Source organism: Canis aureus, chromosome 10 (assembly GCF_053574225.1).
Source record: "Canis aureus isolate CA01 chromosome 10, VMU_Caureus_v.1.0, whole genome shotgun sequence".
Taxonomy (NCBI): domain Eukaryota; kingdom Metazoa; phylum Chordata; class Mammalia; order Carnivora; family Canidae; genus Canis; species Canis aureus.
The window spans coordinates 76,111,155-76,126,134 of NC_135620.1; the positions used below are offsets into that span (position 1 = coordinate 76,111,155).

Here is a 14,980-nt window from a genome sequence, read left to right on the forward strand (position 1 = left end):
CAGGGCGTGTCCACTCCAGGACCTCAGGGCGCTTTCTTTTCCTCGAGGTCCCGTTTGAAGGACAGGACAGGGGTGCGCTTGGCATCTCGCGTTCTCCCTTTCTACTGGGGCGGGGACACGGTCTCCCTCCCTTCGTCCAGGGGGTCTCGCCGCTGGCGCCTCCCCTTCCGCGGTCTCCCTCCTGGGCTCCCTGGGCTGGGTGCCCGGTGCCCCCCCCCCTCCGCCTCCCTCCCCTTCCCCCCTCCCCCGCCCTCCCCGGCCCGCCCTCCTCCTCCTCCTCCCCGCCCTCCTCCTCCTCCCCGCCCTCCCCGCCCTCCTCCCCCCTCCCCGCCCTCCTCCCCGCCCCGAGGGCCGCCCCGCCCCGCCCCGCCCCCGGGAGCCCCCGCCCGCCCGGAACCGTCCGCGCCGCCGGACCCCGCAGCCCCGTCGCCAGCGCCGGCCGCAGGTAGGGGAGGGGCGGGGAGGGGCGGCCGCGGACGTGCTGGGGCTCCGGGGCCGCGGGGTCGGCGGGGGCGGGGCGGGGGCGCCCCGGGTGCGGGCTCCGGAGCTGGCGCTGGCCCCGCCGCGGAGGGAGGGAGGAGGGAGGAGGGAGGAGGGAGGGAGGAGGGAGCGGGGTCCCCGGCCGCCCCGACCCGGCCCCACGCGCGATGCTCGCCCCGACCTCCCCTCGCCGGCCCGGGGCGCGGACGCTCGGACCCGGACCCGCCGACCCCTCCCCTCCCCTCCTCCCCCTCCCCCTGCCCCCCGCTCCCTCCCGGCTCTCCCTGAGGCCCCCGAGCGCGTGGCCGTGACCGCAGCCCCCCCCCGCCCCCCAGCACCGAGCACCGAGCACCGAGCACCGAGCAGGGACCCCGGCCTCTGGGCGCCGCGGGGAGGGGGGGGGCTCGTCCGCACCTGCCCAGGCGCAGCCCCTTCCTCCCCGCCAGAGCGGCCGCGGCCCTCAGCACCCGCCCCCAGGAGCCCCGGGGTCAGGGCGGTCCTGGGCAGCCCGGCCCGACCCCCCACCTGCGGGGCTTTTCCCTCTTTCTCGCATCCGCTCCCCTTCGCCCCCACACACCTGGGGTGCGGGCGGCGCTTCCTGGGGATGTTGGGGGGACGGGCTTGGAGCGAGAGGGATGGGATGCGGGACGGCACCCAGCTCCCCCGAAACCCCCCTTCCTTTCTGAGGCCTTCTATTTATAAATGCCGGGGAAACTGTAAACAGCCCGGGAGCTTGGGTTGGCACCGGCCAAGAAAGTTTGTGTGTGAATCAGGGAAGGAAACTTTACTCCAGAATTTTCCAGCCTTTTTTTATTATGGACTAGCAGGAACCTAGGGAAAGCACCTAGGAAAGCGGGCAGCTCCCAGGGTGTAGGGGAGGGGAGGGGAGAGGGGGGGAGCGGGGATGCTGTAGGGTTTGCCTCACAAGGCATTTCCTTCCTTCCCTCCTTCCTCCATTCAGTTCAACACTTCCCTGGGCCTGTGTTCTGTGCCTTGCCCGGTGAGAGCCCAAAAGCCCTGAGGAGGACAAAACTCGGCCCTCAAGATACTTCCCATCCATAGTGCTTGACATAATCGTTCAATTGTGAGAGTAATTTCAACCTGTAAAGGGGTGACTGAGTCTGTCTGGGCAACCCGGGCCTCAGAAATGAGCGAAAGGTTCCCAGGAGCTAAAGCAGCCGGAGGAAAACACATTCTGAGACACAGGGACAGTTTGTGCAAAGGTACTGGGGTTTCCTGAGCAGTCCATGGCTGGAGCGGCAATGGGTGCAGTTGTGGGAGTTGAAACTGTAAATGAAGATCGTGAACTAGGGGTTTGGACTTTATCCTGAAGGCAGTGAGGAGCTGAGGAAGGTTTTGAGAACAACAGTAAAGACTCACGAGTCTGGTGGCTGATGGAGGGGATGCATTCAGGGGATGCATTCAAAGGGCAAACAGAGGCAGGGGCCTCTCAGGAGGGTGCTGCATGGTCCAAGCCACAGTACAGGCCCGAGGCAGAGCAGCACCCCCAGGAGGGATCCAAGTTGCAGATTCCAGAAGCGCCCAGAGGCCTAGAACCTGCTATAAACTTCTAAAAGCAGAGCACAGGCCCGTAGCAACTGGGTAAGGCTGCTGAGTGCCTCTGAGGTTTGCGGTGTTGGCTTTTTTTCTTTCTTGTTATTTTTAAAGTGGAAAAAAAAAAACGTTCGAGGCTTCAGACGTGGAGAAGGGTGTAACATGAAGCCCAAGGCTGCAGGCCCTCCCCTTTCCCCGGAGGGAGCACATTAGCAGTCGGAGCGGATGCTGGGTGCTGGGTGCTGGGTGCTGCTCTGACACCCCAGGCCTGAGGCCCTTGCCCTGCTGTGGGGTGTGCGTCCTTCCTGACCAGCTGCCAGGCAGGGGCTCCTGGGGGCTCTGCCGGTGAGCTCCGGGGTGTTGGTCTCAGCGCAGGCCTTGCCCTCGGGTTGTGAGTTCGAGCCCCCCCCGTCGGGCTGCACACCGGTGGGGGCAGATCACTGAGGTGACCTCCGCGTGGTCTGCCCTCCCTTGCTGAGCCCACGATCTCTGGCCTTTCCAGCAGCTACAGTCTTACCACGGCCTCTGGTCCGCCGGGCGCGGGCTCAGCCTTAGCTCTGCTGAGTGGCTTCGGCCAGTCTGGGCTCGGGGCCTCAGGTTCCGTCCGTAAACCGGGTGCTGCTGTTGCCAGGACCATAATTCCCAAAGCCGCCCTTTAGCACACGTATAACCGGGGGACACTGACATCCCCTTGACTCCTCGCCATGTCGCCAAGGTAGGCGCCCCCCTTCCCCTCCACGGACCAGATCCAGGCACCCGAGTCTGAACCACGGGTGGGCTTCCACTGGCAAGGGACGGCCAGGGGATGGCGCGGGCCCCACAGGCCCCTGAGGCCCTGACGCCCCACGACTGTGGGTTTTCCGTGTGTTCTGTGCGGGGGGCGCCGGCCCTGCAGCGGGAGGCCTCCTGCGAGCCCCAACTTCCCTGCTCCAGGGGATCGGGGCCACGGGGGCACTGGATGCCCTGCGCTGGGTCGCTCAGTGACGTGGGGTCCCAGCCAGGGCCTCTGTCCCCACCACCGGGGGAGGGGAGGGCAGGGGGAGAGCCTGGCTAGGCCCTCCCTGTCGGCTGAGTGGGCGTGTGTCCTATTTCAGCCTGATGTGGTTTGTGTGCTTAGGGACGCTTAGGGATGCAGGCCTGGGTCCCACCCCAACCCCGGCCTCCCCCCCTCCTGCCCTCCCCGCCCCTGCCCTGCCCCACCGCCACAGCAGCAGTTTGAGGAGCGGTGGGCGTGGTGGGCAAGGCTCGGGGCTCGGTTTGGCCACAGACACGGTACTGGGTGACGCGGGTGTCCTGCTCTGGGCCGCGGCGTCACCGTGCACGGAGGCCTGGGCAGGAGCGCTGGGCTTTCCAGCTCCGCCGGCCTTGGAGCCCGAGGGCTGGGCGCCCGGACACGGCGTGACCTCAGGCTGAGCCCACGGCCGTCCTTACGGGTGACCTGCACGGCAGCAGCCGCTGCGCCCACTCAGCTCTCTGCGGCCCGAATTGTTTGCCCCCTGCTGCAGAGGAAGCCGGGGCCTTCTGCTCCTTGATGTGCCTTCTTCCGTGTTCTAGAAGCAGCGAGAATCACGGCAGGGAGCATGCCTGCCCGTGCGCTCCCCGGCCCGCGGCCGTGCCACGCAGGAGCTGTGGGCTCCATATACCGATGGGAATGGAGGCTCGGCCTAGACAGATGGGCTCGTTTGCCTTTTTGGAGCCTCGCAAGAGGCCCGAGGATGTCCTGAGGGGCCCCAGTTTGTGGATGAGGCAGGTGACGCCTGGAGCCGCGAGCTCCCAGGGCCCAAGTGACGCTTCTGTTCCTTCCTAGGCCCCCTGCGGCCCTGCCTGCCTGTTGCACCCCCTGGGCCCCTGCGCTCAGTGCTCAGGCTGCGGGCTCACAGCATCCCTGAAACCCGCTCTCCCCGGGGCTCCCGAACAGGGGCCAGCCCTAGCGTCTCAGGGAACCCCAGATGAAGGGGTCACACGGGTGGAGGTGGCGGTGGTGTCACTTATCTTGCAAAACTGATTGAACAATAGCGTGGTTACCTCCGGCCTCCACAAGGATCTCACCTGGGTCTGGCTCATTTGTCAAGCAAAAGCCGGACTGTGTCTGTGGGCCTGCAGGGTGGGGCCGGGCCGCCTTCTCCTTTCCCAGGCGGAGGCCGGGCCCTCGGGCCTCGGGAACTACCGGGTTGACTTTTGGGGAGTGGCGAAGTGGTACGGGTGGCACGCCCCTGGGAAGGTGCTTCTCCTCCCTTCCTCTCAGGTTTTTTTTTTTTTTTTCCTCTTTCCTTTTCTAATTATAACAAATCCTTATGATAAAGGACATCTAGAAAATAAAAAAAATAAAAACTGTCCATAATTATGCCAGTGTGAGATAATCGCTGCTAACATTTGGGAGCATTTCCTTCCTGATATTTCCAGCACATTTTTTTTTTTACCCCTATGTAATTGTGATCATACCACATTTATAATTTTTCTATTCTTTTTTTTGACGTTATTTTTTTTTTAAGATTTTATTTATTTATTCACGAGAGACACGCAGAGAGAGAGAGAGAGAGGCAGAGACCCAGGCAGAGGGAGAAGCAGGCTCCATGCAGGGAGCCCGACGCAGGACTCGATCCCGGGTCTCCAGGATCACGCCCTGGGCTGAAGGTGGCACTAAACCGCTGAGCCACTGGGGCTGCCTTTTTTTTGACGTTATGACATAACATAAATATTTTCTCATGTTATTAAAGACTGTAAATTTAATTTTTACAAGAGTTTGAGAAGGAACCTCTAATTAGATAATGTCTATTTCTATTTAAAATCTTGCATTTCAATAGTCTGGGGAATTAAAGAAATGAAATAATGCATTTTATTTGTAAAAACAAGTCTTTTTTTTTTTTTTTTTTTTTTTTTTTTTTTTTTTTTTATGAACACGCTATATGCCAACCTGCTTTCCCATCCCTCTGTCATAGCCAAGTGGGGATAGGCCTTGGTTTGCCACTCCTCCCTCATTAGGCATTTAGGCTGCGTATAAACATCCTGCAATGAACAGCCTGGTGTATAAATTAGGCTTCTCTCGTTATTTCCTAAAAGAGGGCCGAAGAAATGGAGTTACTGGCTCAACGCTTCGGGTCTCACGGCTCTGGCTGCACTTTGCCAGCTTGCCGCTCCGAAGGCCCTCGCAGCCTTGCGGGTGGAACGGAAGGAGCTGGTTGTCAAAGTTCTCGCTGCCTCATTGGGAGGCTCAGGGACCGTCTCCCCGGGACCTCGTACTTCATTCATTTGTTCAGCAAATACAAGTGCAGAGTTGGGCATCAGGAGGGGTAACGTCTGTGGGCCCCGCTGAAGAAGCCGGGGGAAGCCTGTTGTCATGTCTGGTCCCTGCTCAGGACTTGCCACGAGACCTTGAGCTTAAGCCAGGGCGCTGCTCTGCCCAGGTGCCGTGGCCGTGACCATCCCCCGAGGGCTCCTCTCCCCACCGGCCTTTTTCCAGATTCCAACTTTTACACTCAGACCCTGGAATCGCCCGGCCCCACCCCTCACTTCACGACCTGGGATATGCAGGCCTGGCGTGTCCACAAGCACAGGCGAGTCCTCTGGTTGCTACTCCAGCTCTTGGGAGATGTCAGAAGTTCTCATTTAAACCCAAAACGAGTGCAGTTAGTAAAACCAAGGCCTGGGAAGATGAAGCAACTCGCCCAGGGTCAGACTCCAGCTTTCCTTGGCGGCGTTGTCTCAGGAAAGCCGTTTCCTTCTCTGACTGGTTTCCCCCAACTATGAAATGGGAAACGGCACCTTCCCTGGTTCCCCTATTTCTACTTTTCCACCAGTTGAAGGTTGGATTTCAGGGTCCAGTGGTGGGTCTTGGTCAAACGGGGTGCTTTTTGAGGCCCCGTAATTCTGCGACGTCAAGAAAGATGTCTTTAAACCCTCTCGCTCAGCGATACCGCGGTTGGACAGGAGCGATGTTCCAGCAGATCTCAAACTTCTCGTGAACATGAATCACCTGGGGATTTTGTAAAAATGCAGATTCTGGGGTCAGTAGGTCTGGGGTGGGGCCTGAGGCTCTGCATTTCTAGTGAGAGTCCCAGGTGACGCAGAAGTTGCCGGCCCAGGGACCACACTCTGCAGACCACGATTCTAAGTCCCTTGCGAAGGGTCCAGACTGGGGCCTCCTGTCTTAAGGTCTTACCCTAGAGGCTCTCTCCACCCGTCGTATTTGCCTCCCCCTGTTCCCTACGCAGAGTCAGAATGTTTAGTCCGCAGCTGCGAGTTTCTAGAATCTGAACAGCCCTTGAAATATTTTGCTGCCTAATTGCAGAGCGAGGTCGGGCCCTTCTTTAGAGAGCGACTCGGCAGGAAGGCGTCTGAAGCCGGAGAAGCAGCTAAAGGACCTCACATTCACCTCAAACGTTCCCACCACAAGTTTTTATACTTAAGATTGTGGACATTCTTCTCTCCTCTCCGTAGGAGACCTCAGGAGGCCTCAGCAGGTTTTTTATGCCTCTGAGCCAAGAATGGTCTTTACATTGTTAAAAGGCCGTAAAAACAAAACAAAACAAAACAAAAAAACCCAACACCAACCAAGCAAAAACCCAAATCTAAAAGCAAAGAAGGAGGAATATGCACGAGACGAGGTACAGGGCCTGCAAAGCCTGATGTATCTAGCAGCTCACCCTTTACAGTAAAATTCTGCAGACCCCTGATCCAGAGGAACCACAGCTTTGAGTTTTTCTCTCTGCAAGAGACCTAGGCTCGCTGCGTGAGGCCCAGCGGGGCCAGGATGGGGGGAGGCAGCCTGACTCGGGGGGACCTTGCCGACACCTCGGTTGTGTGCTGCTGAGCACATTGCTTCTCCCCTCTGCGCTTGGTCCTTGCTTCACAGAGTGGGAACAGTGATGTCTGCCCGGCAGTGCTATGAGGAGGAGGCATGAGGAGTTTACTGCCGGTGGGTGCCCAGGAAGCCACCACTGCCTCTGGGGCGGCCACATGAGCCCTCCCGGGATTGCTGGACAGGTTTCATGTCCCCCCGCCCCCAATCGGAAAGTCCTCCCAACGTGCTGGCAACAGTCTTCCTGGAAGAAAGCGCCTGTGGCTTCAGCCCCGCCCCGGGCACCTACACAGGGTTCCTGGGGACTTGCGCAAGGTCAGCAGCAGCACAGAGGCCAGCCCATCGTCCGAGGGAGGGAGGCTCTAACAGGATGTAATTCGTTCCACAGGCGCCAGCGGCCCAGCCCCGGCTGGTGAGTGCGGGAAGGAACCCTGTCTTCGGGGCTCCCTCCAGAGCATGCGGGCCGTGGGCCGGGGTCAGTGGTCTGCGGACTCTGTTTTTAAGTTGCTGCAGCCGGAAGGCCCAGGATGGAGGACACAGCAGCTTGGAATCGGGGGCAGTTAATTCTAAACCCAGCCCAGTTTGCAGCTGGGGCTCCTGGTGCGCAGCCTGGAAGCGTGTAATGCTGTTCTTTGCCCGTGGGCGGCAGCAGCTGCGCCCGCTGGCGTCCCTGGGAGCCTGTGCTGTGAGTCCGTGTGCACACCTGTGCACGCATGTGACTCCCTGGCTTCTCCCTCCGGTGACTCTTGAGCGGCAGGGTCCCAGCCCTGGCGAGGTGCCGGGATCCCTGGGAGCAGATGTTAATCCAATGGGGGAGGCTCACCGGGAGGCCGACGCAATGCGGGGTGATGGGGAAGGCCCTTGGGAGCCCCGAGGAGCTCACCCTCACGGGAGGGGAGCTTGGAGCAAACTTCCTGGAGGAAACGGGGCTTGGTCATGAGGAGGAGAAATGAAGACTGGGGAAGGGAGAGAGTTCTAGAACAGAGGGGACTGGGCCAAGATTCCCTGCGGGCTGAGGGGGCAGCTCGGGGGGCTGGAGCTTGGAGGTGTGTGGGTGGGCGACGGGACCTGGGGGGGCTGAAGCGCCAGGGACCCGCACCCAAGACCACGGAGGACACGAAGTCCGCTGAGGGTCTTGGACCTTAACCACGGGGCTCTCCGAGAACGTGGTGGAGCGTGAGCAGGGGAGGGATGTGTCTGGGCTTGCACCGGGGAAGGGGGCGGACAGGACCACTTAGCAGGTGGGGGCTCCGGGGTCACCCACGTGGCAGGCGGTGGTACCTGGACCCGGATGTGGGCTCCAGAGGGTGCGTCTGAGCAGGACCGTGAGGGCGGGACAGGGCCCAGGGTGTTGGGGGCTGAGCGACGGCGGGCAGGGGCCGAGCAGGGAGCAGGTGCTGGGATGGCGAGCACTGGGGAAGGAGCACACTGCGCCCGGGAGAGGCAGCGAGGAAGAGGAGGCTGGCCTGTCCCCGCGCAGTGAGCAGTGGAGGGTCACGACCAGCCCAGCTCTGCGCTGCTGTCCCGGGGAGCGGGACGTGCCAGGCGGGCGTCTGTGGGGAAGGCCCAGGTGGCGCGGACAGCAGTGCCTGTGGGCGAGCTGCACATCCCCCGGGGCCCCTGCTCCACCCCGGGCCGCTCCCCGACTCACGGTGGCAACGTGGGGCTGCTGGCCCTCGGCGGGGCAGGGCCCATCTGTGTGTGGACCCGGGGGACCGGGGGTACCGGGGGGTACCGGGGGGACTGGGCCGCCAGGGCTGCGCGGGCTGCTGGACCCTCCGGGGCTGGGAGAAGCTGCTTGGGGCGGGAGCCCCCAGGGTGGGTTACGGGGCCCTGGGCTGGCGGCTGGGCCAGCTGTCCCTGGAGGCGGGGGAGCTCACCGCCCGTGGAGAGGGGCCCCTGGGATAACCCGGTCCTCCCGGGGGCTCGGCTGGGGCACGAGTGGGGACACCGCGCGCCACCAGCCCGCGTCCCCGGGCTGCCCAAGCACAGCGTGAGAAGAGCGTGCTTTCTGGGAAAAGGCTCGGGACCCAGTTCATAACCAGAGCGAACATGCACCCTGGCTGGCGCCCTGGGCGTGGCTCGTGTCGCCCTCTCGACGCCCTGCATCTGGCTCTCAGAGGACGCGCCCGAGACAGAGGGGAGCGACCCGACCACCTTCTGCAGGTGGTTAAGCGACGGGGTCTTTTGGTCCCATCCCAGAATCCTGATCGCAGCTCCGACGTTGACCGTGAGCTGGATTCAGACTCGCACTGCGGTTGCCTTACACGCGGTGGGATTCTGGGCGGGATGAGTAGAGGCATGAGGTCTGGAATGATGGAGGTGAGAGCTCTGCTTGCCCTGCCCGGGACGGAGCTCGCCTCAGTGCCGGACGTCGGGTCTGGTGCCGTCTGTAGGGGAGGGTTCATCCGGAGCTGATGAGGGGGCGAGGGGGGAGCTGACGCCCGGTCTGGGCTGGAGGACAGCGGGGATACGGCTTGTGGAAGACCTGGGGGGCCCAAGGCACCGTCTTCCTGCCTAAGGAGCTGCGGGCAAGCAGGGCGACAGGCCTGTGCTGGGGGACGTGCGCGGGTGGAGGCGGGACCCGAGGGGTGAGCCTAGCCCACCAGCAGGGAGCGAGCGCCCATTGCCTGAGGTGGCAAGTTGAGGCCCTGGGACCACGGTGGGGGGGTGCAGGCGTGAGTGCGAGCACCAAGGGGGATTTTTAAGGATATATATATATATATATTTATTTGACAGCGAGAGAGCGAGCAGGGGCAGAAGGGGTGGGGGCAGCAGGCTGCCCGCTGGGACCCCAGGACCCGGGACCTCAAGCCTGACGCCCCACCTGGGGATTGGGGCAGATGACCTTGAGCGCCTAACCCTGAGATTCTTGGCCGTTGTTACAGGTGGTGCTGCTGACCCAGCGCGAGCCCGCCCGTCCCAGCGCCTCTCCGAGCAGCCCTGCCCCCCGCAGCCCTGCAGGTAGGTGCAGCGGACGCCCCAGTCCTGAACCAGTCCGGGCGCCCGGGGTCACCGGGCACGGGGAGGCGGATTCGGAGGAGGTCCCCGCAGTTCCCCCAGCTGCGAAGCTCGGTGTCCCTGCCTGTGGCCTCCCTGCTCGGCGCCCTCCCTGGCCAGGGGGTCGGGCAGGGGATCCTGGGTGCCCCCCCCGCCCACCTGCTGTGGCTGCTGAACCTCTTTCCCTCTCGATGCCTCTGTTGGCTCTTCTGCGAGAGGTGGATCCCGGAGGTGCAAGGACGTCTCCGGGCTTGTTGACCAGGGGAGGAGTCCCCGCCCTGCGAGCCTGAGAGTCACGGGGCAGCTGGATGAGTCACGCTCGCCTGACGATCAGTCACGGGCGACCCGCATGGGGGCTCCGTGCAGGGGTGCAGGGCGTGGGTGCTGCCGTCTGGGCTGGAAGCGCGAGACCCGCTTCATGGCCCAGGGTGGGTGTCAGGGGTGCCTATGCAGTGGGCGTCAGGGTCTCCCCCCTTCCTCTAACGGGGTCATCGTGAGGACTGGATGAGCCTGTAGATGCTCAGGAGTGTGGAGCGGAGAGGCGGGAGGGGCCGCTTCCAGGGGGAGAACCAGCGTCCCGGGCCGGGGCCAGGTGCATGTCTAACAGCAAATGTGCGTGGCTGGGACCGCCCCCCCCCCCCCCCCCCCCCCGCCCCGCAGCTGGTGACCTCACCCTGGAGGGGCTGACAGGGGAAGGGGCCGGGGACTGCGGTGTGGCCTTGCAGGCCGCGGCCCAGCCGGCTTTCGGGGTGGCTCTCGCGGAGCCCGTCCTCCTCCCCAGGGCTCAGCTGCAGGCCCTTCTGACGCCCCGTGTGCGAACCCCGGGACCCCTAGCAGGCCAGCCAGGTGCAGGTGGGCACCCACTGCTTGCCAAAGGGCCAAGCAGGGGCCCAGGGCTGCTCTTGGCTCTGATGCTCCTGCTCTCGGGTCTGAGCCCCGACGGCCCCCAGAGCTGACTTGCCTCAAAGCGACCCGTCACCAAAGACTGTGTTGGCAGCAGTGACCGGGCCCTGCCTTCCGTCCTCCCCACCTCTGCAGACCCCGCAGGGCCGTTGGCTCAGCTCTGCCCCCGCCCTGGGCCCCTGGAGGGTGCCCGCCTCATGCCCACCCCTGCCGGGCTCGGCTTCCGCCAGGCCCCCCGGGAGCAGCGGCGTCCTCTCCTTCCCAAGGCCTCTGTCCCTGTGGCCCCTGGGGGGCCGGCCGCTCCGTGCATTGCCCCCTCCTCTGATCGCAGGGCCCGGTTCACAGGGTTCTCACCACCGTCCGGCCTTGAGCCCCGCACGTAGCTGCGCTTGTTCCTTTGCTCATTTGGTGAGTCGCGGGTGCGTGGGGAGGCTGGTGCCGCAGTGGGCCGAGCGCAGGACTCCCCGCCCCTCGTGCTGGGTCTCCAGAAGCCAGACCCCGCCTTCCCCAGCTGAGACCCCGGGGCCAGGGTTAGGGGAGCACAGGGGGCTCGTGGTGGCACCTCGTCCAGACGCAGGCCTCGGGCCTCCCTGGGAAAGCCGGGACCTGCCAAGCTGGGGAGGACGCCCCCAGGTGGAGGGAGCAGCGTGGATGAGGCTGCAGATGGGGAAGGTCCCAGAGCCCGAGCCCTGGAGCAGGGGAGCCCCTGGGAGGAGCCTGTCCTGTCCCCAGATCTGGAGGCTGTGATCCCGGCTCTGCCACAGTGTGGAGTCCTTGAGGCTCCAGGCGGGACGTGGCCGAGGCCCAGGAGCCAGGAGGGCATCCCTGCTCGTGTCCTGGTGGGGCTGGCGGAGGGTGCTGGGGTTCAGGCAGGGGCGTCGTGGGCGAGGCCGCGGGAGCCACTGCTTAGGGCGGTGAGCGGGGGCTGAGGAGCGAGCTGGGCGGTGGCAGGCCCGAGGGCTGGGCATCGGCCCTGGGTGCCAGGGGGGACCTGGACGGGTTTGGAGTCGAGGAGTGATTTGCACAAAGGGGTTTGAGAGCAGGTGGGAGGCGGAGGGGACGGCACGTGGCCGGTGGACACCGTAGACTGCTACCCGCCTGCGCAGAGGAGGACACTCTCCCGTCCGCCCTCGGCCCGGCTGGGTCCCCGGCTGGGTGGTGTCCCCCTGGGCGGCCCCCCTGAGCCGCGAGCACCACTTCCCTGCAGCAGCACGTGTGGGGCCTCCTGGGCTCCGGGGGCCACAGGGTCTGAGCCCGAAGCGTCCCTCTGGCCCAGCTGGGAACTTGCTGGTCACGCCCCTTAACGCCTCAGCCTCAGTTTACCCATCTGTGAAAATGGGGGTGAAGAAGGGTTGTGGAGGGTTAACCGCGGGGAGGGAGCGGCCTGAGCCGGTGCTGGCGTGGGCTGATGGCTCTGCTGTGCTTATTCCCGTCGGTGGGCAGTGGCCTGTCCGTGCCGCGACCTCCCGTGGGGGGTCCTCTGCGGCCGCACGTGTGTAATCCTCCCATCAGCCCCATGGCGAGGACTCCAGGGCCCAGAGAGAGACAGCGGCTGCCTCAGGCCGCCCAGCCCGTCGGCGGCAGGACTGGACCTGTTCAGGGCCCCTCTTGCACTTCTGCTTTGTAATCCTGAGAATTAAAAGCTGCAGGTTGAGCAGGGAGGTAACAGGGAAGGGCGTCCTGGGGAGAGGGGCTCCCCACACGCTGCTGGAGCATCCGGCCGGAAGGCCTAGGACATTGAGGCGGGTGGGCCCAGGCCTAGGTGGCCGCTGGTCCCAGAGGGCAGGTGGCAGGAAGGGGACAGAGGCGCCCAGCAGGGGCCACGGGCCAGGGCCCCCTCCCATGCAGCGCCCCACGGGTCAGCGCAGGAGCCACAGTCTCCTGAGGGAGTTTGGGGCCTCACGGTGCTGCGTCGGGGGCGCGAGTGCCTGTGCGACGGCTGCCCTGCCCCCGGGCGCCTGACCCGGGGTGCCTGGCGAGGGTCTCTGGGAGACGCGCTCCAGGGCAGCCGCCGGCCCATCCCGTTGCCCCTGCGGGTCAGGGTCGGGGACAGGGACGGGGATTCCTGGTCCCTCCACACGCAGGTCACGGCTCGGAGCCTGGGCCTTGCTCTTCCCTCCCGGCTCCTCTCAGGCATCCCTCCCGCCCCCTGTGGCTGCTCCAGCCTCGGTGGCCCCGCCCATGGAATGGGCACACGCTGGCCACCGCGCTTGGGGCAGCGCGGCTGACGGGACGAGGCCTGGAGACCCCCACCGTGCGCCGTGGCCCATCCTCAGCCTCTCTGCGGCCTGGGGGGCGTCCTCTGGGGGAAACTGAGGCGCAGAGCAGCCGCGTGCCCTCCCCAGGGCCCCACCCCGGCCAGCGGCCTCCACCTGCAGCCTGCTCCTGTCCCCTCCCTGTCTTACCTCCTGGGCCTATCCTGTTCCCCGCATCAGGGGACGCTTTGTTTGCGGTTGTTTTTCCTAAGAAGTTTCCTCTGTGGTGTCACAGGATGACTCAGCCTGAGTCACGGGCGGTGAGGCCCAGGAGGAGGCGGGCGGCGGGGGAGCGGACAGGAGGGGGCCCGCCTGGGCCTGGCTTGTCCTGCTGCTTGACGGCTAGGCCTGCTGGGGGACGGCCCCTCACGCAGCCCCGCACTCCCGGCCCCCACCTGCCTGCCGTCCCCTCCCGAGGAGGGAAGGGCTTGCGCAGGTCCTTGCCCTCGGAGCCCGGGGTTTCCCCTCCACGGGCCAGGGGAGAGCGCGTCCTGGCAGCTTCCTGCTTCCCACCGCGTGGTGCCCACCGTGAGCAGCCCTGGGGACCCCGGCCGCGCTGCGCAGGACGAGGGACAGACGGGGGCGCCTGGCACGAGCACGGTCCACACACGTCGTGGTAACTCTGCCTGCACCGGGCGAAGTGTTGAACCCCTCATCCGCTCTGAGGCCATTTAGCCCCCCTTAGCTGAGCCGCCACGGCATTGCTGTCCGGGGCCAAAGCTCCCGAGGCGCCCAGAACGCAGGTGACTCCTCTCGGGCTGCGTGGGGAACAGCTGGGAACCTGCCTTAATCACAGATCGGAACACGTCACGGAGGGAGGGGCCCTGGTCCCAGACCTCGTAGCACGAAGTTTGGGGCCCACACTTTGAGGGGACGGGACTTGGTATCTCAAAAGATGGCAAGTGCGACAGAAGGTATCTAACTGCAGATGTGACATGTACGTGGAACATGATGTAAGGATCTTGGGACGTGGGCCCCAGGACGGGAGCCCCAGGTCAGGAACTCCAGGACAGGAGCCCCAGGACGCAGGCCCCAGAACCAGAGTCCCAGGATGGGAGCCCCAGGACGCAAGCCCCAGGACATGAGCCCCAGGATGCAAGCCCCAGGATGTGAGCCCTAGGACATGAACCCCAGGGGACAGGAGCCCCAGGACTGGAGCCCCAGGACGGGAGCCCCAGGATGCAAGCCCCAGGATGCGAGCCCCAGGATGGGAGCCTAGGATGCAGGCCCCAGGACACAAGCTCCAGGACCTGAGCCCCAGGACACGAGCCCCAGGACACGAGCCCCAGGACGCAGGCCACATGCAGGGCAGGGTATGAGGAGCCCGGGCCCGTGTTGGGCGCAGACAGCAGGGTGTACATGATGCCGGGACAGGCCCCTGAGCATGAGAGACCGCTTCCGTGTCGGTGCCTGGTGCCTGGGGCCTCAGCACAGCTCCACTCACAAAGGCCCACAAAGGCCCGGCTGCAGCCAGCGAGTGGGCGTGTCCCGGCCGTGGGGGCGGGGGTGGGGGGGTGGGGACGGGGGTCAGGGCCTGGGCCAGGCCTCAGAGGCCAACCAGCTTGGGCTGGGCCAGAGCCGGATGATTCTCCTCTGAGCCGCCCTCAGTCCTGCTCCCCGATCCCCTCCCACGCGCTCCTCCCGTGCGCTCCTCCCCCTGGCCCTCTGCACCCCCCAACCCTGCTGCTGCTGCTGCTGCCAGCACATCTGATCTGCATTCCGGGCTGGGGGACAGAGCTGGCACCGCCGCCGCGGGGCCCAGAAGCAGAGAGACGCCAGCTGCAGTGGCTCGGGGCCAGCATGTCCTGAGCCCTGGGGCTCCTGGGGCTCCCCGCCTGCTCCCCCCTGGTCTGCACGCAAGTCCCAACAGCCTGCTGGGGAGACTGAGGCTGGGGAAGGTGTGGCCGGGGTCTCGCAGACGCAGAGGCGGAGCCGAGGCTGGAGCCCGCTCTTCTGGAGGGGGGAAACTGAGGCGCAGAGGCGAGGCCAG

General features: G+C 64.7%; 1 protein-coding gene and 1 long non-coding RNA gene across 3 annotated transcripts in view; one reads left to right on the top strand and one right to left on the bottom strand.

Moving 5' to 3' along the window:
* The first annotated feature begins 380 nt into the window (after window positions 1-380).
* Window positions 381-14,980, top strand: part of GSN (gelsolin) — a 41,377-nt gene continuing 26,777 nt past the window's right edge. Inside the window, exons 1-2 of one of the 2 annotated variants that reach the window (XM_077913136.1) lie at window positions 381-445; window positions 9,721-9,796. The gene's annotated coding sequence lies outside the window, so the exon portion shown is untranslated. Of the gene's footprint in view, window positions 446-7,206; window positions 7,245-9,720; window positions 9,797-14,980 lie in introns of those variants that run through there. The other variant, XM_077913137.1, reaches the window with a different exon arrangement.
* LOC144322776 (uncharacterized) lies at window positions 9,523-13,338 on the bottom strand. The gene is made up of 2 exons (XR_013388429.1): window positions 13,141-13,338; window positions 9,523-12,062 (listed from the first exon to the last, which is right to left on the bottom strand). It is a non-coding gene; the product is annotated as an uncharacterized LOC144322776 (long non-coding RNA).